Source organism: Phalaenopsis equestris, unplaced genomic scaffold (assembly GCF_001263595.1).
Source record: "Phalaenopsis equestris unplaced genomic scaffold, ASM126359v1 Scaffold000140, whole genome shotgun sequence".
Taxonomy (NCBI): Eukaryota; Viridiplantae; Streptophyta; class Magnoliopsida; order Asparagales; family Orchidaceae; genus Phalaenopsis; species Phalaenopsis equestris.
In genome coordinates, this window is record NW_018164582.1 from 1,374,837 (window position 1) to 1,386,363 (window position 11,527).

The following is an 11,527-nucleotide window of genomic DNA, read 5'->3' on the forward strand; positions in this document are numbered from 1 at the left end:
ACTTGCGGAGGCCGTCGCAGAATTTCAATATATATATATATATATATATATATATATATATATTCGTCATATTCGTCCGTAGGTTGGATCAAATAAGCCCAGGTCCAAGTAGGCCATGTTTATTAAAATAACTATTATTTTTTTGTTTTATTTTGCCACTTCCGCAGCAATTTTCTTACAAACATGTATACATTCTACTAATTCCTTTCTGAACGTAGGGTCTCGTTTTGTTCGTGGATTCATATAACATCTTAAAGACTTGTTACGGTGAAGATAATGAGAGAAGAGAGAAGAGGGAGATCGATGAAATTTCCCCAAATGAATTTGGAATAATGTGAAAATTTGTACAATTCCTAGGGTTTTAGAGAGGTTCTTACATAGCTAGAACCCAAAAAAAGATTCTCAGATAGAAACTTTCTCCCCTTTTATAGATGAAGTACCAACATAATTAATAATTGATGTCGTATCAATTGCTTTCCTTGATGCTCTCTATTGACAACTTTAGTGTGGGTGAGATTCATAGCCATCATAGCCGTCGAGCTAACAGATATGGTTGGTAAGATAGCTGTCTGTGGTACCTTTAGAAGACTTTTATTCTAAATGCTTGACCGGTATGCTCGGTTCAGCCACTTCAGCAGGCGGGTAAAATTCCTTCTGGACTGTGCCCAAATCAAGAAGGAAATATTTCGTTCGAACGACACACATCTAGACGACGGTATGGATCAAATCACACCATATGCGCAGTGGCTTGATGCAATCCACGCCATCATGTGGATAAATGAATGTCCAGGCGGAATATTTTTTCCAAATAGAAAGATGAGCCGACAGCTATCAATATAGTTCAATTCAAGATATCAATCTAGTCAAATAACTCCATCAATCAATTCGTCTGGTCAATTCAACAAGCCAATTTCATCAACTAATTTAACAAGTAAACTCGGCTCATTTAGTTTGATCTATTCGACCAGATAATTTGATAGGATAGTTTAGTCAATCAATCTGGTGAACCAACTTTACAATGCATTCATTTATTATGAAACTACTTATAGAGTACCCAGATGACCTAAACCTATAAATAGAGAAAAAGCCACATCACCGTACATGTATGAACATACTTTCAGCTTTATATATATATATATATACAGGAGTGGAAAGCATCTAACAAGGCTAAGTTTCCCAACATTAAGCCAACCTAATGTTGTTATATATCCTGATAGTTAGTCCTAGCTAGCGATCTTGGGAATCCCCTTGCAAAATTTCCAAGGCACAAACCTTTTTGATAAATATCATGATAATGTCATTCATGATCCACCAATAAAAAAAAAATCCTTTTTTTTTTAAGATCACAAATTTGTTATGAAAAAACGACGGCAATAAAGGGAAAAATTGGATCGAGAAAAATCGTAAAATATAAAACAGCGAAACACACAGATTTACGTGATTCGGCAATTGTCTGCGTCCACGGAGCTGCAGAGGATTGTATTAGCTTGAGAAATTACACCCGTCGATCACCTCGACGATTACAAGAAATCACTCTTTCTCTCTCCTATCCTCTCTCTCTGTACCCTAAAGCTTCAACCGAAGCACACCAGAAGAAGAACCTGGAAAACTACCAATGCCGAAGAGGGATAACAATGGGAGCTAGCATGTTTATTTATTAATTTCATCATGTCATTAGGCTCATTAAAAAAATAATCAAATAATTAATGAAGCCCATTAATTATTTCATTTTTCTCTTCTACGGTAAATCATATAAGGAATTAAGAACAATTAATTTAGCAATTATTTTCGAGCATCAAATCCAATTTGCTGCCGAACATGAGAAAATATCAATTTGATCAGTAGACCGTTTTCCATATTCACAACAAAATTCAAACCACATATTTTATAATGCATGACTTCCATATATAAAAAAAAATTATATATTTACATATCTAACACCTAAATATAATATTCAAATATTTAACTTCAAATTAAAAAAAATCATTGAGAGCAACTTATTCAAAATTAAATAAAAAAATTAAAAAAATTAAAAGTAAATATACATTCTAATGCAAAAATAATAAATTTTAAATATTAGAAATATGTAAATATATAAGAATTATGTGGTCTGTATGTAAAATTTTCTTTTATAATTTATAATTATTTGAAAAAGAGATTTGGTATAATATTCATGCAAGTGCGTCTACGTCTATGCATGAATTTAAAATATAATCTCATTCGTAATATATGGCCAGTTTTGGCAAGCTTCTTTCATTAAGTAAATAAGAAATTATCATTTTAAATTAACAAGTTTGAAATTGTGGTGACAAAAATTTCATTTCAACATATATATATATATATATAAGTAAACTATTGTTATAACTTTATTCAGGAAAAATATTACATCAGGACAATTGACGTAACGCAACGTTTGGATTGGAATATTCCATCGCGTTATTTGATTTGGAGCTGAAGTGTTACTGAAATATTCTCCCGCATTATTTGATTTGGGGTTGTGTTATTCTAATAACATAGTGGAAACTGAAATAACACGGGAAATATGTCGAATAACACAGCCTCAAATCAAGTAACGTAGGGGAATATTTCAATAACACTGCAAAATAATCGAATAATACTATATAATACTTGAATAACATATCATTTTAACAAATAGCGCGGATTGAATATTTCCGTAACACATGCCATCTAATTTTTATGTATTTACATATCTAACACCTAATTTTTAATTTCTACATTTATTCAACCAAAATCTTACATCACATCAAATATATATATATATATTCATGCGTTGGTAACAAATTGAAGTTTAGTTAAATATGTGAATGCGTATGAATTGAGTGTTCTTTCTAATAGCGTGCGCGTCTTTGATCACTCAAAAAAGTAGTTAGGAGCGGCCAAGCATGATTTTTTTGTTATATATTTCATATCTAAACTTGAGTTATAACTTTTATAGCATCGCATAAAAATATAACAATAGTGTTAATTTTAAGAAGAGAAATATAACTTTTCATTTATTTATAAATATTATGAATATAAACAATTAAAATTTAGATATAGAATATATGGAAAATGTGTTACCGTTGATCTTGAGGAGACATGACGGTACAAAAAAAAGGAGAGTGACAAATGAGGGCTCACCAATAGAAAATTAGGAGGCTCACTTATATACAACCGCCTGAGCTGAAGAAAATATGGCCAAAGTTGATCAAGTCAACAAATGACCAGGATTTGAGCAATTTGGTCAGAAATGACATAAAACGACATCTAAGCCAACCTGCTTGAAGAAGCTGACTCGAGGGAAGTTCTAGCCCTTGACATCTCCAACCATACTAAGGGTGTCTACAAGTTTCTCCATCTATTATTAAGGTCGACAACTAGACTAAACCAACAAACATGCCAATCTCGTTGATCCAAACCTAATTAAGCTCAACTGACTAGCAACACCGACTAAGCCCAACCAATCGAACTGACCCTTTTGAGTCAAAGTCATACAAACTTAGTCAAACAAGCTAGAGAATAGCCGAGTGATGGGCTCGTACATTTAAAATATCTATAATATCCCAGACCACATTAAAGCAGAAGCAAAGTTGTAAGCATGATATTGTAATATCTCTCCTATAAATAGAGAAATCATTCCATGTACAAATGTAGATAAATACACCTCATTATAGCAAAAAAAGTCAGGAAAGGTCAGCATGACTGATACAATTTACTATTTATTTGTTGTTCACTTTCTCTGTATCTTTTTTTTTTCTACACTCTATTCCTTTGGGTGTGAATCATGAATAAAGAATGATTCAACGTCTTAAAAGGTACGGTGAGCGTGGACATGTCATAGGCAAGAAAAGGAACAACCCGTGGAGAAGAAACTTGAAAAAGGGCGCTGACAACAAAGAGTGCACCAAAAAGTTCATGAACCATCAAATCTATGAGTTGAATAATCAAATGTTGTATGACATGTGAGATGTGTGGATTGAGAGAAGAAAGCAGCATCTCAGAGAGGAAGGGCCAGCTCCCAACAATCAAATAGATCATTAGCTTTGGAAAGAGAATGTGACTCCTAGTACTTTGATAGTGGTGGGTCAACACTGATTGTCTGACATTATTTAGGCCTATTGAGGCACCATGAAGCCAGAGAATACATTTTCTCGTCAAATCTCTGAAAAATTCTGACACTGGAGACTTATAAGGGTCATACCTATCTGACCAACTACATAAACCTCGTTTGAGTTGATTGCATTTATTAAGATCAACAACGCACTAAAATGGCATCTCTTCTTTACCATCTTGAGGGAATCGACTCTCAGGCAGTTCAATGAATTATCTCATGGAGTGATTGCATCATTCACTAATTTAAAGCGAATATTTTTTGATTTGTTTGCCAGTGCCCAAAATACCTAGATGAATTTAAAGGCCCTTTAGCAAATCCAATAGGAGATAGAACGAGAGCCTTTGCTTATTCATAACCCACTTCAAGAAGGAGATGTTAGAAGTGAAAGACATTGAGCTCATATTAGTTCTTGACGCCCTAGCTCAAGGATTGAAGGAAGGAACCTTTTGGTATGCTTTGGGTCTACAATGACCGAAAAAACCTACAAAGCTATTAAAGATGGTCAACAAACACATATTGGCCAAGGATTGCAACTATACCCTCTTTTCCTCCATAACAAAGTCCTTCACCCGTCGCTTGCAAAAGAGGCCCTCCAAAGTGATAAGTGAAGATCAAGGGACAATTCAATCCCTTACTCGTCCGCAATACGAAGACACTTGTTTGTCCAGGGACCATAGGGTGACTCATAGAGCATACAATCGAGGAAATCAAGCTCAATATCCTGATCATTGGTCGATTCAATATAATGAGCAGCCCAACCAAGAATTACACATGATGACTCAGTTGTGAGTTTCAACAATTGAGATAGTTGAGGACATCTAAATAAAGAGGTATTCAAGGGAGCACCTATGATGAAAACCAAAGCTTACATCCAATACCTCAAGAAGTACCGCGTTTATTATCAAGATAATGGTTATGACACATAGGATTGCCGACATTTCCAACTCCTGTTCAAAGAACTGATTAAGGTTGAGAAGTCAAAAAATTTATAGCTTCAGGAGCAAAGACCCAATGATAATGGAAGCTTTGGTAGAGGAAATTTTGAACAAGAAAATTTGAGCCCATGCAATCCACATCACAGAAATAGTTCCTGCAATCTTTGGAGGTGTTGGAGACTGATCCCACCTAGTTAGCCTGAAGATTCTTTAATCGGGCAAACTATGTGCAGCTACCATCGCTCCCAAATGCATCTCACATCCTCATCGCATTCACTAACGAGGGATCTACCCCCTTACGGGAATCCATACAATAGTGTCATCGTCGTCACTACATTGATCGACAACTACCACATTTGTAAATTTTTTATCAACATTGACAGTTCGATGAACATCTTGTTCAAATCAGTGTATGAGATGGGTCTTGAAAATGATCGTCACAGCAGCAAGCCCGCTCTTTAACTTCTCCGACGAGAAGAAGGAAGCACTTGGGACCATTGCTCTGCGAGTCATCTAGGGGGAAAATTATAAATAATTTACAAACATGAAAGACTTCAAGGCGGTTGACTCGTCACCCACTTATAGTGTCATATTCAACTACCCCTTGTTCAACTCTTTCAAGGTCGTTACCTCGACTTATCGCATAACATTAAAGTTTCCAAGCAATGGGGAAGTAATCACTATACAAGGAAATTTGAAGTAGTCCCACACATTTCGTCTCTGGGCAGTCGGAAGAATCGAGCAAGTGTCTCTCAAGCTTTGGAATCTTTGTGTAAGAGACCTCAAGACCAATAAGATCAGTCATCAAATTCCGATGATCGAGAGCGAACTTGATATTTTTTTTCTAATAAATGAAGCTTCTGATGAAGGGATAGAGAATATGATGATTAATACCATCTGGGACCATCGAGGCATTTTCGCATAGTCTACAGCAGATGGCTAGGATACTGATCGTTGTTAGGTGCCACTGCTTGAACGCCAATCCAGCAGCCCAACTGATGAAGAAGAAGATGAGGTCCTTGGCCGCCCCTCTAGCTGAGCCGATCAAAGAGGAGGTTCAGAAGATATGTGAGGTTGGCTTCATACAAGAGGTCTAGTATCCAACATGGGTGTCCAACGTGATCATGTTGCAGAAGTCAAATGACAAGTAAAGGATGTGCATGGCTTCACCAATCTAAACACCGCCTGCCCGATGGATAGCCACCCATTACCTTAAATTGATGTGCTCATGGATGCAGTGGTCTACACTCTGCAATGAACTTCATCGAAGCATATGGCTACCACCAAATAAAGATGCACCTGACTGACAACTCAATAAATGTCAAAGTAGTCGATTGATGGGTGACTGATCTCGCTTCTGATCTTTCTGTTGAAGTCTCACCCTTGGCACCACTTAACTCCACTCAACTCAGTGTCTTCTCAGCCTTTAGGTGTTTCACAACCAAAGAACTTGCAATCGATAGAGAGCTTTTAGTAGGCATCACTGAAGCTCATCTCTCTTAAGGGTTAGCTCTCTAGTAACAATCATTTGGAAAAAAATGGAGGACTCAACCATAAATTATATTATTTTAGCACCTTGGAGATCTTCTTTGAAACAAACCGCCAAAGTTCCTTTCGACCTACTACTTGTACAACCTTGGGTGAGAGGATTTAGCTCAAGCGGTCGCACAAAACTTCTTCTTCATGGCTCGGGTAGTAGTCGCTGCCTCTCGCTCGAAATCCCTAGTGTTAAAGGTCGCCCAATCTGCCTCTTTCATTTGCTTGAAAGCCTTATGTTTTAGTATTTGATCAATAACAACTTGATCAAGGTATTATTGGACCGAAAGTTTTTTCCCTTCATCATTATTGCTTCTACCAGTATCCAATCCGACACCTTCTTCTTCAACTTGAATGCAGGGCCACTGGACGAAAAATTCAAAATTATTAAAATTGTAAAGAGTGATATTGGAGGAAAATTTTAAATACACAACATTGAAGGAGAAGAACCAACACAAAACTGAAGCTTACAATCCTTCACATTATTTTCTAACCCTAAAAGCTGGAGCTTGCTGAGAAAGGCAAACCGGACATTATCATCCTCGCTGACCCGCAATAAGAACAAATATGTGAAGAGCTTCTTCGACCAAGAAATGTTTGATTGACTGTAGAAAATGACAAAGTCTTAATGACAGCAGTGGAATTCGACAAAATTTGAGTGGGAATAACTCCTAAGTTGTTAAAGATAGCCCACTGCTCACAGCGGAGAGGCAGCCTCAATGCAAAGTGGAATTGATCCATGTAGAAGAGGATAACATAGCCATTCAGAGTGGTCACTGCTCGTGCTCACTGGGGATCCAAAGCTTGATGGTGAAATCATAGAGGCAAGCATCCTGTAACTGATCCATCTGTCATCGAGTCATCATCAATTGGCCAAATGCGATGATCGATTCAAAGACTTTTAAAGAGTATTTCAGAGTCATCAAAATAGAGACCAAACAAAAGAAAGCTAAGGGAATAGGGAGAAAAGAATAAAAAAAAAAAGTAGTAAAAGCATGCAATCAATCCAACACCTCTGAAATGGAGGAATGGAGAAAGCCTAACTGTCACATAGGGGTAAAAATGGATTGCATAATAATTTCAAAAAATGTGTTGAAAGAAAAATCACATTAATATATGATTGAGCTAAAAAATTATTAAAAAAAAAGTTTTACAAATTATGCTCAAAAGCTAGTCTGAGAGATAATATTTTATAAGTAGATCGTCTATAGCTTCGGCAATGATGTAGCCTCACCAATGATGTAGCCTCGCCGATGTAGATTTTTATACAAAACTTCTCTCACAAATTTAAATTGTTCACCCGATATGTCTCAGCTTGAGCCCGAAGTATGAAGCATGTATCCCAGATGTCCAACAAATCCTGGTGTACAGAGGCCTCCTCCATCATTTATGATTTCTCCACACGAGCAAGCAGCTCGTGAAGCTCCTCCCCTCGTTGAATCCCAGCCGACAAAGCAAAGGAGTTCTCAATCTCATCCAAATGATGAACTAGTAACCTTAGAGATGGCAGATGTCCAATAGTTTCTCATGTGGGTTTCACGAAGAGTATTTGAGCTGTCAATCCCACGATTCTCGCTCGAGAGTCGGTCACTGAATCAATCCCGACATGTGCTTGGCCAGGCACCACAGACCCCACCAACATTTGTCAAACGTGAATCATCACTCAGGTCCAGCAGTTCAGACATAAAAAAAAAACATAAAGAAAAGGAAGCCTAGAAAAAATCAACGCCAAAAAAGTAATATTGAGGCTCTTCATACCAATGAATGATCTCACTCGGATGATGTAACCAACACAACATCCTCACCAGGTGGAGGGAAAGCACCATCAACCTCTTGCGTCCCAAGAGGCAACAGAGCACTAGCAGTTTCTTGTGTGGTGTATTTAGCCAGTAGGTCTTGTACCATAGTAGAAGGTTAAGCCAACAGAACGATGGTCGGGTCGGTTGTTCGAACGTTCCTTCATTGAGGATCGAAGAATGAATCAAATTTCTTCATCTAATTAGCTAATATAACCATTTTTTTCTTTTCTTACTAAAAGTTTTCTTCTTCATTTCACCTTTCAGGTTGTACCACTGCTTCAGTCTCCAAAAGGCGACACGTAGCATGTCTTTATTAGGGGGACTGACTGGAAGATTTGATACATTCTCTATGACAGCGCTTGAAAAATAACCGACTCAAAAGAGAAGAGAAGAAAAACAAATATGTAATATCAAATAATCTCGTTAAGGACCAAAGAAATAGAAATCAAGGGAGTTCGATTTTAATTATTGATTAAGAATAAATGTTATATAATTTTTTTGCATTGAATTCTCTTAGTCTTATCACATCGTTGCTTTCAAAAAAGTAAGATAATCGAGAAACTAAAATATGTATATAAAAAATGTGTCAGCGCAGATCTTGGGGAGATCAATGGTCCATAAGGAAGAGAGTAAGTGATAGAAGATCAAGATGTTCACTTATCCAACCGGATGCAGCCATCCAAGCTAAAGATAGCGAGATTAAAGCCGGCCGAGTCACCTAATGACCTGAATAGGAGCCGTTCAAATAAAATCAAAACAACGAGGCAGGTAAGCTAACCGACATGAAGAGGCAGATTCGAGGGAAGATCTAATCCCTAGGCATCTCCAATCATACAGGGGTGTCCAGAAGCTCTTCTTTCTATTAACAAAGGTTGATAGTCAGACTAACTTGGCCAATTGACCAGTCCTACCAATCCAAAGATAATCAAGCTCAACTGGCCGACAACACTGGCTAAGCCCACCTGATCGAATTGTCCATACCGAGCCGAAGTCATACAAACTCAACCAAACGAGTCAGAGAGTAACTGATATCATATACCATTAGCAAGCATTACTTTCATTATTTTACGTATGTATAAGAGAAAATGTCAAGCTGCCAATCGACTTAAATATTAAACTAACTAAATTATGTTTTTTTTTGCAATCTTTTCTGGGGCAGAACCAATCTTTATTTTGAGGGCAAATTTATTATATTAATAAATTTAATGTCCATCACACTTCACTAGTTCGATAGCAAAAAATATGTTTAAACCAATTGAAATAACTTCACTTCGATAAAAAATTAAAAATGTTAAAATTTTGGTACATCAATTTGATAAGATTGTATTAATATTTGTTAATCTTAAATAATAATAATAATAATTCAGTTGATAATTTAAAATTTTAATCTTTTTCAATTTTTATATATTTACATATCTAAAGCCTAAACTTCAATTTTTACATACATGCCACCTTATCAATGCTCAGAAACTGTATTTCACTTTTTAAAAGATAAAAATATGATTTTTTTTTTATGCGATGTTAAAAATTTAGTTGGTATAAATGTAAAAAGGTAAAGTTTAGGTGTTAGATATGTAAATACATTGAGATTAGGTGGTATGTATGTAAATGGTCCGATAAAAGAAAAAGTTGTTTGAGTTGTCGCCTGCTCATTTAGTCCCACATCTAGTGAAGTCTAGTAACTTAAATTCAAAAAACAACTGAGCCATAGTCTGTCACATCAACTGAGTCAAAAAACAACTGAGCCATAGTCTGTCACATCAGAGGTTCTCATTGAAATATTTTTCATATAAAATATAAATTTTGGATGGCTGGATTGTTCAATCAATTATTTGGAATACAATTTGCATGAGTATTTTTGGACGTGACCTCCCCTTGATGCAAGGTCTAATGTTAGCCATGTGATGGCATCCTTTACATTGGATGATGGATTTAAATTCACAAAATTTGTTAAATATATTTATTGATGATTGAACGTTATCCTGGTTGGATCGGACCAGTCCGAATGATCAGAAGCGACCTGATCACTTTGGTAAACAGATATGGCAAAAAAAAACATCGTAGAAGAGGGTTTGGCTCGGCCTGTTTGGTGATCGGCAGTTCGGTCTTTTAGGGAAATGGGTCCGATTCGGCAATTCAATATTTGTGTGTGTATTCATCATTTCCTTATTTTTGTACAAAATATCTCAGCATTTTCCTTTGGTTATGATTTTCATATTCATGATTTATATGTCATTTATTTCCTCTCTTCCATAATAATAAAAGCAAACTCATGGGCACGTACTTAAACTAGTTAAGTTAATTCTGTGCCAAAAACGGGAAGCCTATGTTCATTTACACCATTAAAGCTTTATTTAGTTGCGTTTAAGTAACAAGAAATGGCATATTACCTCTAATATTCTAAAAGCAATCCTTGCGCAACAATCTAACAAATATACAAATAATAGAAGGGCATCAAAAAGAAGCAAAATTTTTACATGAAAGTAAAGAAGCAATGGAAGTTTGTTCTTAGTTTAAATGGTTCCACTAATGTGTCTTGAGCTACAAATGATGTCATTTACCATTGTTGGGGAAGACTTTGTTACAATATGTAGGCATAAATCATAAAAAATAGATTTTATGATGGGTGGAGGAGCTTAGAGACTTTGGGGTCTTTATAAGAGATGGTTTATGATATGTTCAATCATCACTCTCTGAGGAGTGGAGTCTATAGTCTATATATGTTTGTTCATGATATGTTATGCTATGTATTTCATTATATGGTATAGTATGAGATCATATGTGACTTGTTTTACTTGTTTGTCTAAATTTCATGTAGTTTCAATGCTTTTATCTGACCCTTTAAATTAAAATAAAAATTTAACTTTAGAATTTATTCAAAATTAAAGGGTAAAAGTATATAAGCATATAGTAAAGAATCTGAATTAAAGGGTTTGAATAGGCTTAGTAACTGATTAAAATCTGATTTATAACTATAGCAATACCTAATTTATATATTTTTTCATAATTTTTTATTGGATTAAAAACTATTTATAGAATTAATACATACCATTATAAAATTTAATCTTTATTCAATTAAATGATTTGATTCTTACTTATTATCTTTTGATTACAAAATTTTAGGAAAGTTAGGAAGGAAAAAA